Below are 16,469 nucleotides of genomic sequence, written 5' to 3' on the forward strand. Positions count from 1 at the left end.
TACCTAGAGAAGTTTTCCCTCTGGATTTCGCCTTTATTGAACAACAACAGTGAGACTGAGACAGAAGTCCTGGGACTACGCTTCCCAGAGGCCTCTGCTCGTCACCGACTCCAACTTCCCTTACAGGGGTGGGCCCCTGACATCTTAGCCCTGCCCATTCCCGGCACCATATAGTGAACTACAGCTCCCAGCTGCCTCCACGAGCCAGACCCTTCAAAGAGGGTTTCCCAGCAGCCTTGCGGGCAAAGAGTCCCGCCCCTCAGAGCAGCTCTCCTGGCCCACCCGGCACCCTACTCCCATCCCGCCCCATCACGTGACTCAGCGCCGCCAACCGGCGCGCGGAGGAGGGCCCCGGGCGGTGGCCGGGGGCGGGGAGGCCGGGGAGGCGGGCCCCGGAGGGGGCGGAGCAGGGCCCCGGAGCCGAGCAGCCTGGCAACGGCGGTGGCGCCCGGAGTCCGAGGTGGGTGCGCGTTCGCGGCTGGCCTGGCTCCGAGCCGGGTGCTGCGGGGACCCGTGGTGGGGGGGTCGGGAGGAGGAAGTTGGGACTCCCGGGGCCGGCGGGTTGCGCGGGGCCTCGCCGCACCCGCGGGGTTGGGTGGGGGATTTCGCCCCAGCGCCTTCACTGTCCCCGCGGGGCAGGGCTGTGGCCGGGGAGCAGCAGGCAGGTGCCTCTTGCTTCCCCCTGTTCTCCCCGCCCAAGATACCCGGCCGGCGGCAGGCGAAGGTCGGGACGGGAATCGGGGCTGGCCGGCTGGGGAACCGGGGACGAACATCGCAGCCATTGCCCGGACTTTGCTTCCCCGTCCCGGGGCGGTGAGCGGGCCGGGCGGCCGCCCTGCCTCTCCGGCGACGCGCCGAGGCTGGTCCTCGTCCTGGTCCTCTGCGCGGAGTGGACGCCCACCGCATCCCCCGTGGGCCCTGGCGGAGCGGCCGCAGCCCAGCAGTGGCCGCAAAGCCTTGATGGTCGCTCTCGGCCAGTGTTTCTGTGTCATGCACGGGAGGTTTCTCTGCTTTTGCAACAGTTGAGGGAAGATCTTAGAGGGAACGGTTAGTTCTCTGCTACGCAGTCGGAAGTATACAGGGGCAAGAGCAAGCGCCCTTGGCTGGGTTGCCTCCCTTAACTGTCTTTGGCTGCGCTCAGGAAGTGAAAACTAATTTTAGTATTTGCTTAAGCAAGTAAGAAGTGAATCTGCCACAAAAATTATATTATGGGCTTTATAGGAGCATACACGGTATGAGGTGAAGTGGGTTGTGACTGGTTTTTAACGGATATACCAGATCTTCACAAGAATAGAATCATAGCATTTTAGAATTGACTGGGACCTTGAAGTTCACGTTTTTGGTTTGTTTCCTGGGTCGGGGAACTGAGGCCCAGAGAGGGTAACTAATATGACCCAGGCTTCAGGGCAACTTAATGGCAAAGCTAATGTCACAAGCCAGATCTCTGGGAATATCTTGGTGTCTGTCTAGTTTGGGTTCTTTCACCATGGCTCAGTTTTATTCCTTGTGAAGTATGCACCTTAGAATGTTGAGACTGAACCAGCAGTTTTGCTGTAGTGCAAATCATTTTTGATTTCCTTCAAAACCACTTTACCAGCCAAATAAGACAAATCAGGCCTGTTACTTTATAGACAGTTTTGATTTCATCAAACATATACATCGGTCACAATCATGTGTTTACCAGATTTGACTCCGAATGGCTTTTGGTTTCACAAAATCAAACCTACCTTTAAGAGATTCCATACCATGGAGTAGATTCAAACTATTGGCGCTGCCTGCAGCACCAGTGTATAGCAGCCTCTTGAGGTGCTTGAAGGTGGATAATATTCGTTGGGGCTTATAGATTCTAGGATGGGTGTTAAATGATTGGTTTCTATACCTGAAAGTTCTAACATATTTATCAAGTTGTCAGTGGTTTCATTCATTCATTAAACATAAGGGGTGCCCACAATGTCCTAAGCCCTGGGAAGACAGCAAAGAGCTTCACTGACAATGTCCCTGCCTTATGGAGTTTATGTGTGGGGAGGCAGTCAATAAAAAAAAAAAAAATATTTTCCTGGCAGAGAGGAACACTGTGAAAAAAATGGAGCTCTGAAACTTTACAATGATAATAAAACAGGCTAGCATGATTGACAGTGACTTGGGCATTACTTTGAATTGCTAGTTTTAGGTTGTCAGCTGCTGTTCCATTAAAACAAATCTGAAAGTAAATCTGTCTGAATCAAAGAGACTCTGTGGAGTAATTTCTCCAATGAGTGCTTCTTGGATGGTAAGTTCATCACAGCCTCGTTTTTACTTGCATTTTCCCCCCCTTACATGCAAACAGTGATTTCAGACACCTAGGGAAGTGTTTTTCAAATCCCTTGCTCTTTCTGTAGTTAGATAGCTCACTCTAGCTACAGAAAGCTCTCCCGATGTAGTACTGGTTGTTGATTTCATGCCAGTGTCTGCTGGACTCTCAGGCTACCTTACACAAGGGTTTCTCTTCCTGTGCGTTGGTTTGTACTGTGAACCTGTTATCTGAAATGATCATCAATCTTTGTGTAGTGTGGTTTGTAAAGAAACTAGTTTATTTCTAGCTCTAGAATAAAGAAACACTCAACTTCTTGGGAATAAGAGTACTCACTAATAAAATGGCATTAATGATGGCTTACTGTAAAAGTTCATATGTTTAGGCACCTTCTGAGTTCTCATAGTCTGTATGTTCTATGGCTTCAAAGCAAACTTTAAAAATTTTACAGGTCTGAAAAATGATTAAAGTTACAAAAATTACTTCAATATTCTTTGCTCCAAAATGAGAGGAGGATTAACAAAATGTAGTTACTTTAGAAACCACTGAAAATACATGGCTCTCGCTCTTATTGAGGGCTCCAAAACAAAGAAAGAAGTGGAGACTCTTCAAGGATTAGTAGGTGACATTTTTAAGCAGCAGTGAGAGGATTTCAAAGGCTGCAGTTTCTAGTTATTTCTAAAGTTGATTCCATTTTATAACAGAATAATAGGTTGTTTTCATTCTTAGTAATTTCCCTTCCCTATTTCTGACCTCTTTGAAGTTCTGCTTTCTTTATTTTCTTGTTTCTCCATTCGTTATTCCTTTTGGGCAGATGTGGGGGTCAGGGACTGTCATTTGGCTGCAAGGTGTTGAGTCGGGATTGGGTGGTCTGCCTGGATTTGAAACCCGGCCCTGATATTACCTGTGTGATCCTGCAAGAGTTACCTCTGTGCCTTGGTTTCCTTATCTGTAAAATGAAAATAATAATAACAGTACCTTCTTCAAAGAGTTATTGGGAGGATGAGCGGATAATCTATATTAAGTGCATAGAATAGCATTTTGCACATAGTAGGCACCCAAGCAAAGTAAATTGTTACTGGCTTGAACAATATGGAACGCCTTTCTTTTCAAGAAAAAAATGATCCTAGCTATGTCTTAATAAACTTTTGCAAATCCAGTGAGCTTGCTTTTCTAGACATTTCTTTGCATTTCATTGTTGTCATGAGCTTTTAGTTTCAGGTGACATTGGCAGCAGTGTCCTCAGTTCTTGTGCTAAATTCCCTTTACCATTTGGACTCAGAAATTACTTGAGGCCGTATTTTGTTTGTTACTACAAACAATAATAGAGCAAGAGAGGCCTTGTTCTGATTCCTCTGCTTTGAAAGAGTGTACAAGAGACCCAGTTGCCATCCTGTGGTTGCAGAATGGTTTTCCATTGGAAATGTTTGTAATGTATTTTTCCACGGTGAGTACTGCAACAATCTCATCCTTTTCTTTTTAAGAATGTGGAGGCATCTCTAGAAAATTGGCATCGTGCACTAGTGCTTTCTTTCTGTTTCTTCCAGAGGAACAATGATAAAAAAGCTTTTTGTCTGGATGAGGTGGTAGAAAGCTTCCTGCATTTGGATTCCAAAAGCTGAGTTCAGGTCCTGGTTCTCCCCCTTAACTCTGTGACACTGGGCAAGTCATTTAACCTTGCTGCTGGTGGCTCTTTTGTTTATAAGATAGAACTAATAAAACCTGCCCTGCCAAGTTTCCAGAGTTCTTCAGAGAATCAAATGTGCATCAGAGCTCTTTATAAAACATGCAGTATTATTATTATTGCATTAATGTGTTATATAAGCAATTGCTATTTGGAGAACTGACATAAGAGGACAGCTGTCCTTCCTGTTTTTGTCCTGTCTTCTCCATAGCTGTAGTGTGGCCTCTTTGCCTCAGTCTCCCTCTTCTGTCGGCACTGAAATATGCAGGTGTTTTATTGCCTCTCTCATAGGGGCCTGAAGGCATTGGCATACTTTAACAAGTTTCCATTTCATTGATTCCTAAAATGGTAGTACTGTATAACCAGCAATCACAGGGTGATAGCAAGGTGATCCCTGCTTTGGGGAATTTTGCCTGCCTCTTTCCAAAGTGTCTCAGAATGGAAGTCTTTCCCTTTTCCAGTAAAGAAAGGCTGGGCCCTCAGGCTTGTGGCCCTGCCGTGTTCCTCGTACTACACTGGATGCTTGTACTTCCAGAGTTAGGATGAAAAGTGATCCAGGTTCTGAAGAAGAGACGCAGAGACTTGATTGCTCCAGGTTCCTACCATCTTCCTTGCTTGAACAGGATGGGTGCCTGAGTGCCCTTTTCTTGTTACTTGAATTTGTTTCTCAGTATCGTGAAATGACTCCATAAGTAGCTCTTCAAAATTTCATGTACTTACTACTTTAGTATTGCTGTTCCTTGACTCTTTCTCTTGATGATAACTCCTACATATTTCAGTATTTTTTTTCATCCTCCATGCTTGTAACAAAAAGGACTGAGGTTGGAGACATTTTTCTGGTTGTGTCAAGATGGCCCTATTCACACAGTAGGCATTTAGTAAACATTCTTTGGCTTGAATTGGACAAGGGAGTCCAGCTTAGACTTGTTCAGACATGTTTATTTTAACCAATTCTGTTGCATGTCTAGAGATCTTGCTCCCTGTCTGTAAGATGAAATGGAGCTCATGCTTAGCTTTTCTTGCAGTGGTCAAATAGAAAATGAATAAAAAAGTTCTTTGAATTCAGTGATTGTTTTGTCACCCTTTTCTTCTCAGCTTCTTGATTTTTGGACTCTTGTCATGAGCAGTTTGAGTATAGATTAGTTTTTGCTTCACTTGCTAGTATGTTTGGGATGGGAAGGGATAAGAGAAGTTCAAGGGGAATAATTGAAAGAATAAAAATAAAAGTAACTTGTTTGTAACTCATTCAGCTCTTATCCCTTGCCTACAAACCTTGACAACAGACACACAGGGATGTCCTTTCTTTAGCATATGATAATTGTTACATATTGGTATCATGTCCTTGAACTTTTTGTGGGAAGGAAGCGTTCTTTATTTCCCTGAGCCTCTTAAAATGGAATGGGCTGCTATGGCCCAGTGTTATCCTTTCCCCTTCGTGGAGGTTATTGAGGCAGAGGTGAGCTGTATGGGAGATTCTTAGCATTGGGTGGTGGTGCTTTAAATTCCCTTATATGACCTTTAAATTGCTTTATGGCCCTGAGATTACTTAGGTGGAGATTTAGGAGAATGGAGACTGTGCTTAATTCCAGCAGGCCTGTAATTGGCCCAAGCTGTTTTACTGAACTAGGAAATGAACCTGCTCGGCAGTCATCCCTAGCCAGGACGTGAAATGTACCACCAGCTGGTCAGTACTGTTTGTGGCTAACAGTGAGAAGGAAAGTTTGCACTTGATTTCAGTGAGACCCCAAGAGGGTGCTGCAGTTGACACTGGTTATATGACTAGCCGGATGTAAGAAACCCCAGCCAATATTTCATTTTGAGTTTCCTGGTTCTCAGGTGTTCCTTGTCCATGTTGGTGGTTCCGGGCAGAGAGAAAGCATGCAGTCCTTAGCGCCCTGACGGAGCTAGGACTTTGGATCCTTTGCTGCGAGAGAGAACTGATTTTTTAGAAGTTGAGGCTGAATCTAACCCTGCCGGACATTTCCTTGCTTCACTATTATCAACTTTAATCATTTTCCCAGAGGTTCTCATCACATCTGTCATGAAATAGTTTTTCCTTGTTGGTAAAGATTGCCCTTGCTCCCCAGTCCCTGTCCCACACCCACCAAGACCCCCCCCCCACTGCTCAGCCAGAATCTGCATTTTAATGAGACTGCCAGGTGATGTGTATGTAAATTAAGGCTTGGGAAGGCTGGTCTAATGGTAGTAGTTCCTATCCTGGCCTCCCCATCCTTTGAGATAGCGCTAGCCAATAGAAAGAGAATGCGAGCCACATGTGTATAATTTAAGATTTCCTAGTAGCCACATTAAAAAAGTAAAGAAACAGGTGAAATACATAATATATTCTATTTAACCCAGTATATACGAAGTATTATCATTTTGACATGTAATCAACGTAACTAATGAGATGTTTTTTCCTTTTTTTGGTACTAAGTTGAAATCTGGTGTGTATTTTACTTTACAGCACTTCTCAGTTTGGACTAGCCACATTTCAAGTGTTCAGGAGTTACAGGTACTAGTTGCTACAGTGTTAGACAGTGCAGCTTTGAAGATACATTTGGCCTTGATTTGCTGATGATTTCATCAGAGTCACTGTCAATGCTGAACAGCCACCTTTGTAATAACTTACATTAATGTTAGGTGTAATCTTTGCCAAGCCCTCAGCCCAGTGCTTTTACTTAACGTCTCATTTGAATCCTCACAGCATCCCTTTGAGGTGGAAACTATTAAGCTGTCCACTGAGTTTCAGAGCGATTAGGTCTCAGGTGAGGCACTTAGGAAGTAGCAGCGTCAGCATCTGAACCCAGGCAAGTCTGACTTCTCAGTTTGCAACCTCCACTGCAACTTCCTACAGCTCTTCTGACCACAGGGCCTTTTCTTGGTTTCAGTTTTCAGTTTTGTAAGCCATATTAAGAGGGCATTGTTGGCATATGTGTGAAATGCAAACTTGTTTCTTGGAGGAAACTTCAAAGAACTCGAGGAATGCCTCTTTCTTCCCTGGCTTTTTAGAGAGGGAGCAGAGTCCCTAAATAAAAGTTTCTTCCTTGAGGAAATACTACAGACGAGTGGTCTGCCATGCCAGCTGCTCATTAGAATCACCTGGGGAGTTTTAACTACCTGCTGCTCCGACTTCACCCACAGACATTCAGATTTAGTTGATCTGGGGTGAGACTCTGACATCTGCATTTTGAAAAGAGGTGTTCTCGGTGAGTCTGGCATACAGCTCTGGCTGAGAACAGCTGCTGTAGGAGCGCGTTACGAATCTTCTGGACTTCAGGTTGAAATGCAGATTCTGACTCAGTGGGTCTGGGATGGGGCTAGAGAGCTTTCTCTTCTCATTTCACTCTAGCTCCCAGGTGATGCCGACGGTGCTGCTCTGTGGATTGAAAAGAGTAGCAAACTGCATCAGAGTCACCTGAGGGGTTCTTGCAAAACTACAGGTTCCCTGGCATCTTGCCTGGAGTTTCTGATTCAGTAGGTCTGGGGTGGGACATAGGATCTGTATTTGAGAAGGTGCGTGTTTTCAATGTTTTACCATAAAATATTAGGTTTACTTTAGGTTTTGTGTAGACGCACTTCTAGTGCATATTTTTTGTATCATAAATGGATGTTGAATCTTATCAAATCCCTTTTCTGCCTTTATGGAGATATGTTTTTTCCCTTCTTGAGTTTGTTAATGTGGTTGGTTATTTTAAGGCATTTTCTAATATATAACTTTGTAGCATGAATTAAATTCACATCACTGGGATGAGCTCAACATGGTCATGATCTTTCTTACTGCTGGATTTGATTGGTAATATTTTCTCCAGGATTTTTACATCTCTGTTCGTGAGATTGGCTTTCATTTTCCTGTGCTATCTTTGTCAAGTTTGGTATCATGATTACAGTAGCTTTATAAAGTGAGTTGAGGTATTCTCTTTCTTCTGTTCTCTGGAAGGTTGTGTAAAATCGGAGTTGCTTGTTCTTGAATGTTGATAGAACTTGCTCATAGAGCCACTTGGGCCTGGGAGAATTTAAACTGCCAGCTAATGTCTGCCATACCTGTGGCGTCGTCTTTTCATTCCTGTGTCTTACTATTGTTTACTTGTGCCTTCTTTTTTTCTTGATTAGTCTTACCAGAGGCTGGTGTTGTGGTTGTAGCAACAAGTTGATATATAATTATGTTCATTTGTTTTCATTTTTAGGGATTTATTTCCTTTTGATTAATTTTTTCTTTTTTTTGAGACAAGAGTCTCACTCTTTTGCCCGGGCTAGAGTGCCATGGCGTCAGCCTCGCTCACAGCAACTTCAAACTCCTGGGCTCAAGCGATCCTCCTGCCTCAGCCTCCCGAGTAGCTGGGACTACAGGCATGCGCCACCATGCCCAGCTAATTTTTTCTATATATTTTTAGTTGTCCAATTAATTTCTTTCTATTTTTGGTAGAGACGGGGTATCGCTCTTGCTCAGGCTGGTCTCGAACTCCTGAGCTCAAACAATCCGCCCGCCTCGGCCTCCCAGAGTGCTAGGATTACAGGCGTGAGCCACCGCGCCCGGCCTTGAATAATTTTTTAATGAATAAAAACTGTATATGTTTTTGTTTTTTTTTTTTGTTTTTTTTTGAGACAGAGTCTCACTCTGTTGCCTGGGGCGAGTGCCGTGGAGTCAGCCTAGCTCACAGCAACCTCAAACTCCTGGGCTCAAGCAATCCTACTGTCTCAGCCTCCCGAGTAGCTGGGACCACAGGCACGCGCCACCATGCCCGGCTAATTTTTTCTACATATATTTTTAGCTGTCCAATTAATTTCTTTCCATTTTTTGGTAGAGACGGGGTATCGCTCTTGCTCAGGCTGGTCTCGAACTCCTGAGCTCAGAACGATCCGCCCGCCTCGGCCTCCCAGAGTGCTAGGATTACAGGCGTGAGCCACCGCGCCCGGCCTACTGTATATGGTTTTAAAGTCAAATTTATATCAAGGTATATTCAGAAAAGTCTTGCTTCCATCCTGGTCTCAGGCTAGGCATGCTGTTTCCTCCCCCCCATAGATAATCAGTTTTATTAGTTCTTCCATGTTTCTTGTTTTGCATATTTGAGCAAGCACATACACGCATGCACTCCAGGTCCCGCTATTCTGATGCATAAAAAAGCATACTTAATACACCCCTCAGCCTCTTGCTCTTTTTACTTAAAATATATACCAGAAATCACTCTTCTGTTCATCTTCTTCAGTCTTTGGATTTATTCTGCTGTTCAGATGTTTTGCAACATAGTATTTTCATTATTCTTTAGTTCTAGCATGTTCTAATTTCCATTGTGTTTATTTCATTCACCTGTGAGCTGTTTAGAAGTGTATTTTTAAACTTACAAATGTATTTTTAAAATTTATGTCTAACTTAACTGCATTGTGGTCAGGGAATATGGTGTGAATGCTAGTAGTTCTTTGAAATTTGTTGGGGATAGGCTTATGTGGTATTTTGTGGCTGGCTTCTTTCACTTAGTATACTTCTTTTTATATTCATTTTTATGTTGTTCCATGTATCAGCAGTTCCTGACTTTCCGTTGCTATATGGTTATAACATAACTTATCAATTCATTAGTTGATGAACATTTGCATGGATTGTTTTGGGCCATTATGAAACTAGCTGCTATGAACATTCACTTACAGGTTTTTGTGTGGATTCGTGTTTTTATTTAAGTAAATACTTAGGTGTGGCATTGCTGCGTTGTATGCTTAGTGTATGTTTAACTTTACAAGGAACTGTCAAACTGTTTTCCAAAGTGGCCATGCCATTGTGCCATTTTGCATTCCCACGGGGCCACTTCCTCGTCAACACTTGTTATTGTCTGCCTTTTAAAATTTTATCCATTTATGTGGGTGTGTAATGGTATTTCATTGTGGTTTTAATTTGCATATTCCTAATAACTAGTGATGGTGAGCATGTCTTCATGTTCTTTTTGGCCATTGAGCTTATCTTTTTTGGTGAGGTATTTGCTCACATCTTTTGCCTGTTTCTTATTAAATTGAATTGTCTCTCTTACGTTGTGAGAGTTCTTTAAATATTCTGGATACAAGTACTTTATCAGATATGTGATTTGCAAAGATTTTCTGTCATACTATGGTTTGCCTTTCATTTTCTTAACTCTCCTTTGCAAGAGCAAAGATTTCTAATTTTAACGAAGTCCTGTTTATTTTTTTCCATCTTACAGTTTGTGCTTTTTGTGGTCTAAGAAATCTTTGCCTAACCTAAGTTCACAAAAATTTTCCCCTGTGTTCCTCTCTAGATCTTTTATTAGTTTTAGCTCTTATGTTTAGATCTATTGTGGCAGACACACCCTTGGGTGGCCCCCTGATTTCCAACCCCTGGTGTTCACACCCTGTATAATCCCCTTGCTTTGAGTGTGAGTAGGACCTGTGACTTGCTTCAAGAATGTGGAATAGAATATGGAAAAAGTATAGGGATTCTGTGGATGTAATTAAGGTCACAAGCAATGGATTTTTGAGTTAAAGGGGAGATTATCCTAGGTAGGCCTGAATTAATCAGCAGAAAACCCTTAAAAGAGGGTCTGGATCCTCCCTGAGATGAGAAATTCTCCTTGCTGACTTGAAGTGAGCAGCCATGTTGAGGAAGGCCACATGGAAAGGAACTATAGGTGGTCTCTAGGAAAGAGCCCGACCCTCAACCATGCAGCCTCAATGAAATGAATTCTGCCAACAATCTGAGCCTCCAGATGAGAATGCAGCCTGGTGGACACCTTGATTGCAGCCTTGTGAGACCCTGAGCAGGGGACCCCAGACAAGCTGTGCTTGGACTTCTGACCTACAGAAACCGGGAGATGATAAATGTGTGTTGCTTACAGCTAGTAAGTTGTTATGCAGCTATATAAAACTAATCTATCTATGTTCCATTTCAGGTTAATTCTGTATATTGTGTGAGGGGTCAGGGTTCATATATTTTTCCATATGGACATCAAATTGTTCCAGCATTATTTATGGGAAAGATTCTCCTTTTCCCATTGAATCAACTGTGTATCTTTGCTGAAAATCCTCTGAGGTCCTTGCTAGGACCTCAAAAAAGATGGGCCTAATTATGGACTCTATTCTGTTCCATTGATCTGTATGTTTACCAGTACTACATCGTCTTGATTACGGAGGCATAATAGTAAGTCTGGAGGTCAAGTAGTGGAAGTACTCCAACTTTGTTCTTTTTTTTCAAGATTGTTTTAACTATTCTTGGGCCTTTGCCTTTCCATATAAATTTTAGAATCATCTTGTCAATTTCTTGAACAAAACCTTTGGGATTTTGATAGGGATTGCATTGACTTTATAGATACTGATCTATATTGATGTTTGACATCATGACAACAATGATTCTTCTGATTCTTGAGCATAATATATTTCTCCATGTATTTAGGTCATCTTTAATTTCTCTAAGCAGTGTTTTGTAGTTTTCAGTGTATGGTTTTTGGCATGTTTTGTTAAATGTATCTCTAATATTCCAATTTTTCTGTTGTTGCAAATGGCATTTTTATATTTCAATGTCTATATGTTCATTGCTAACAATACAAATACAATTTTTATACTGGCTTTGTGTATCATGCAACCTTACTATATTTACTGATTCTAGTTTTTCTGTAGTGTTATGATTATTTACATACATGATCATGTCTGCAAATACAGTTCTACTTCTTCCAGTATGTTACACCTTGTATTTCTTTTTCTTATTAAACTTGCTAGAGTCTCTAAAAGAAGTTAAATGCCGTGATAAGAATGACCATCCTTCTTTCACCATTGTGATGTCAGCTATAGGTTTTTCATAGGTGCCCTTGACTATTCCTACTTTGAGAGGTTTTTTTAATTTATCATGATAGATGTCGACTTGTTTGTAGAAGCCATGTCTCAGATGCAATCTTCAGGAAGATAGTATACCTCATGAATAGCCTTATACATATCACCACATTCATATCCATTCTCTACCACCACTACCCAGCTTTTCCTCCTCGTGTTGATAACAGAATTTTCATCTGGATCTTGGGAATTCTTTTTATTCTTCTGTGGAACAGCATATACTGCTCCTTCAAAAGACATGGAAACTCTGTCAAATTCATGTGTGTCATTGTTTTAGAACTGGAATTTCTTCATCCTCTCTTTGCCATCCTTTGGACACTGGTTTGGGTTCCTCTTCATCTCCTTGCCTTTTTTTATTTCTGCCTTTTTTTTATTATTATTTCTTTCACATCTGCAAAACCTTCTCTGCCAATAGTGCCAAGTTCCAGAAATGTGTGAGTTCAGTCCTTTTATCTTCTGTAGCAGGGATGGGTGGTCGCTTGCATTTATGGTTGGAATAAGAGACAATTGCCCCAAGTAGGAAGATAACTATTGTTTGTACTCTCTGGATCACTGCAAGTCTTTTTCTTTCTGAATCTCCTCAAATCCTAATTAAGCCAGTCTTTAGGGATTCCCTCTGCACACTCCTTTTCTACTGTAGCAAACTGCCTGTTAGGAAAGCTACTACTCCTACTGCTGATCTCTGCTAACCTTCATGGTCACCCTGCTCTTGTAACAAATTAGGACTAATTAAGATGTATCAAGCCTAGCATTTTCAACAATTAAAAGACCCTAGGCAGCATTCCAAAAACCCCATGTAGAGGAGGGTCAGGAAGCTCCAAATCAAAGTTATTCAGTCCATTTTTGGAATTCTTCTTTGCAGTTGACTTCAGAGACCGTGGCACCTTAAAAAAAAATCCTAAATAGTATCAGTCATTGAATGGGGATTCAGCATTTGGCTCTAGGTCAGAATCATTTTGAGGTATGTCTGTTTGTTAAATATACAGAGTGGGCACTGGTGCTTTGGGGAGCATTGTTTTTGGTTTAAAAATTGAGATATGGTTAAAATTCATGAGATAATGTCTTATGTAGCTTTAAACTCTAAAGGCAGTTTCAAAAGAATTCAAAGAATACTTTGAAAAGTGATAGCATTACTGGAATGCATGCACACCATCAAAGGGGAGGACTTTGAAGAATAACTCATTTAACTAGGCTTTTTAACAAGCGCCTCGTTATATCATAGTGGCACCTCATGGGATATTTATTCTGTTTTTGTCCACTGGTAATGAAGCTTTCCCTTCTTTTTAATATAGTTTTAATAAAGACTTCCATGATAGAAAGTAATATGGCAGTGGACAAACAAGAAGGGTTGTACTATTTCAGTGACTCACAGATATGGATTTGGGGGAAAAGTCCTTATTTGTTTACTCATCTTTAAAATGAAGGCTAGGGGCCTTTTTTGTGACTATCAGATTTTATCACATAGATGGAATTCCAGAAAGACTTTTTTTAATCCAACTATGCAAGCAGGAAACATAATGTCCTCAGTTTTATTTGGTCATCTATTAGAGAATTAGAATGACAGTTATGTTAATGGGTAAGAGAGCCAGACTGCCTGGGTTTCAGTTCCACCTTCAACAGTTATTAGCAGACAAGTTGTTTAACCTTCTCATTCCCTGGTGTTTGTCAGTTGTCATATGACAATAATAATACTAGTTGCCTTATAAGGATGTTGCTGGGGATTAAATGTCTTAATCTGTGCTTGGAACAATGCCTGGCAGATAATAGACAATCAGTAAATGAAAGCTATGATCATTAGCCATAAGCAGATATTCTGTTTTGCTTCAGTCATATTGTATCACTTCTATTATTGTCTTTATTACTATTTAACTTTTCTTATACCTATTCATTATCTTTATTTAAGTTGTCTTACATTTGTTCATCATCTCCCCAACTCAGTGGTCAGACCTGTCACATTTTTTTTTTTTTTTTGGAATCTCCAATTGTGGTCCAGAGTAGTTGCCCACTATATATTTATTGATTTTTGAACTCTTTGGAAACGGGATTAAATAATTACATATGCCGTGTAAGGTGTGTCTCAGAATGATTAGCTTGGTGTCATTTCATTATTTCTTCTAAGAAGCCGTATTAATATTTCAGTACTAGTTAATTTAATAGATATTTCACTGTGTGCTTATAGGTGAATTGACAAACCAAATTGTTCTGAATGTAACCAAATGTTGACATGACCATTTTATAGATTGTTTAATTTCTGTAGCTAACCTGACTGTTACAGGTTGATTTGTATCCCCCAAAAAGAGATATTGAAGTCCTTACACCCCCCCTACCTCAGAATATGACCTTATTTGCAAATAGTGTCATTGCAGGTATAGTTAGTTAGTATGAGGTCATGCAGTACTGGAGTGTGGTAGGTCCTTAATCTAACATGACTGATGTCCTTATAAGAGAGAATAGTGAAAACACAGACACAGGTAGAATGCCATGTGACAACAGAGACAGAGGTTGGAGTACTGCAGCTGCAAGTCAAGAAAGCCAAGGCTTGCAGCTACCACCAGAAATTAGGGAGAAGCAAGGAGGCGTCCTGCCCCAGAGGCTCCAGAGGGTGCATGGCTTAGCAGACACCTTGATTTTGGACTCTAGCCTCCAGAACTGTGAGAGAATTCATTTGTGTTGTATTAAGCCACCTAGTTAGTGGTACTTTGTTACAACAGCCACCAGAAACTCATAACTGCCCATCTGTTTGAATTAGAGTTGACAAGCCTGGGATTCCGTTTCATTTCAAATGGTAGATTTGCCTACGGTTTCATTTATTATCCACCTTCTCCATACACTTTGATTTAGAAAATATATATATATATATTTATATATAATCTTTGCTGCTAGATCAGACAAAGTGTAAGGAAATCTGGTGCAAAAGTACCATTGCAGTTCCTACACAAGTGTGCTGGGAATGGGGGACATTTCCAAGGATGCTCATTAACAGCACTGTTTGTAATAGCAAGACCTGGGAACAGCTCCAGTGACCACTGAGAGGAGACTGGGAAAACCAAGTGTGGAGCAGCAGATTACTATGCAGCAGTGGAAATGCATCAGCATTTGACTCTCACGACAATACTGTGTGAGAACAGCAAGGAACAGAAAAATGTGTAATGATTCCATTTATATAAAATTCAGAAATATGGAAAATCAACATATTTAGAGCTCTATACATGCAGAAAATGATAAAGATATGCAAGGGCATTATAAACACACAAATGAGCCCTAGGGAGGTAGGTTGAAGTACCTTTAATGGCTGAAGACTTCTTTAACCTCATGAAAGCTTATGAGGGTGATGCTGTATTCATTTCATCACCAAATACTGAGTGCCCACACCGTGCTTGGTGCTGGTGCCAGAATAGAAAACATGCTCTTGCCCTTAGGAAGCTCTAGAAATCGAAGAGAGATGAGACACAAAATGTCAATGGATAAGTACAGTACAGGGTGAGAAGTGAAATACAGTGGTCCCTTGTGTCTGTAGGGGATTGGTTCCAGGACCCCAGAGGATACCAAAATCTGCAGATGCTCAAGTCCCATATATTAAATGGCATAGTATTTGCGTATGATCTACACACATAAAATTTGTATTTGTGTTTGAATTTTTGTTTTTATATTTGTATTATTTGTATTTGTGTTTTAAAACTTATTCGTAATGTTTATTTGTAATTTATGTTGTATTGATATTTTTGTTTTCCAAATATTTTCGATCCAAGGTTCATTGAATCCGTGGTTGTGAAACTCATGGGTTCAGAGGGCCAACTGTATTAGAAGTATGTACAGAGAAGTGAAATGTGAGCATGTGTGTGCATGCATGTGCCTGATGGGATTAGGAAAAACTTCCTGTGTCTTGAAGCTGGTAGATAAGGCCCTGGTGCCAACAAAACTTCTGCTCCTACCTTCAAGTAAAAGTCCCTGGAGGAATTGTTTCAAATGGCAGGTTATCATCTCTAGCCTTTTCTATTTTTCTGGAAACTGTGCACATCTACTCTAGAATTCCTTTCTCTTCCCTCTCTCTCCACCACTAATTCCAGTTGGAAAAATCTAATTCCAGTTGGAAAAGTCTGTCAGTAATGCCCAGTCCCTGGGCTTTTCTTTGGGGCCCCTTAGCCCGGAGCTAAAAGTCTCCTTACTTGGAAAATAAGGAGATATTTTGAAGTGGCACCTTCATTACTATAATAGTTATAACTATTTACATGTTTTTATTCTTCAACAATTCCTGTTTTAACTTTTAAGAAGGTAACTTTTACTTATAAATTGAAAGTCTACTTTTTGTGACTAGTTCTCTCAGGGGAAAAGAGTTCAACAAAATAGTTATTTTCATTGAGCAGATCAGCTGGGTTCATGAATTTTGGAATTGGCAGGTTGATGGGAATTTGATCTTGTTCCTATTTTAAAACTTTGTTTACTAGCAGGTATTTGACTATTAAATTAACCAATAATTTTTTTAACAGTCTGTTTAAATGTATGCGGTATTGCTAGGCAGCCTTTGTACATTAAAAAATTTACCCTGATGGTAGTTGATTTTTCTAATAGTTCATTTACCATACCAATTTCAATTTATGAAGGGTTTCTAAAGTTTCATGGCCACAACTCAGGCTGCTAAAGCCAGTCAGCTGTCTTGAAGATGTGCCATTTGTC

General features: G+C 41.2%; 1 protein-coding gene across 3 annotated transcripts in view; it reads left to right on the forward strand.

Annotated features, from left to right (window-relative positions):
• Positions 1-401: 401 nt before the first annotated feature.
• The window catches only part of MTM1 (myotubularin 1), a 98,969-nt gene continuing 82,901 nt past the window's right edge, over positions 402-16,469 (forward strand). The window contains exon 1 of one of the 3 annotated variants that reach the window (XM_012658365.1): positions 402-460. The gene's annotated coding sequence lies outside the window, so the exon portion shown is untranslated. The remainder of the gene's footprint in view (positions 461-16,469) is intronic. The other 2 variants (XM_012658367.1, XM_012658366.1) reach the window with 2 other exon arrangements.

This window comes from Propithecus coquereli, unplaced genomic scaffold, assembly GCF_000956105.1.
Source record: "Propithecus coquereli isolate 6110/MARCELLA unplaced genomic scaffold, Pcoq_1.0 Scaffold583, whole genome shotgun sequence".
NCBI lineage: Eukaryota > Metazoa > Chordata > Mammalia > Primates > Indriidae > Propithecus > Propithecus coquereli.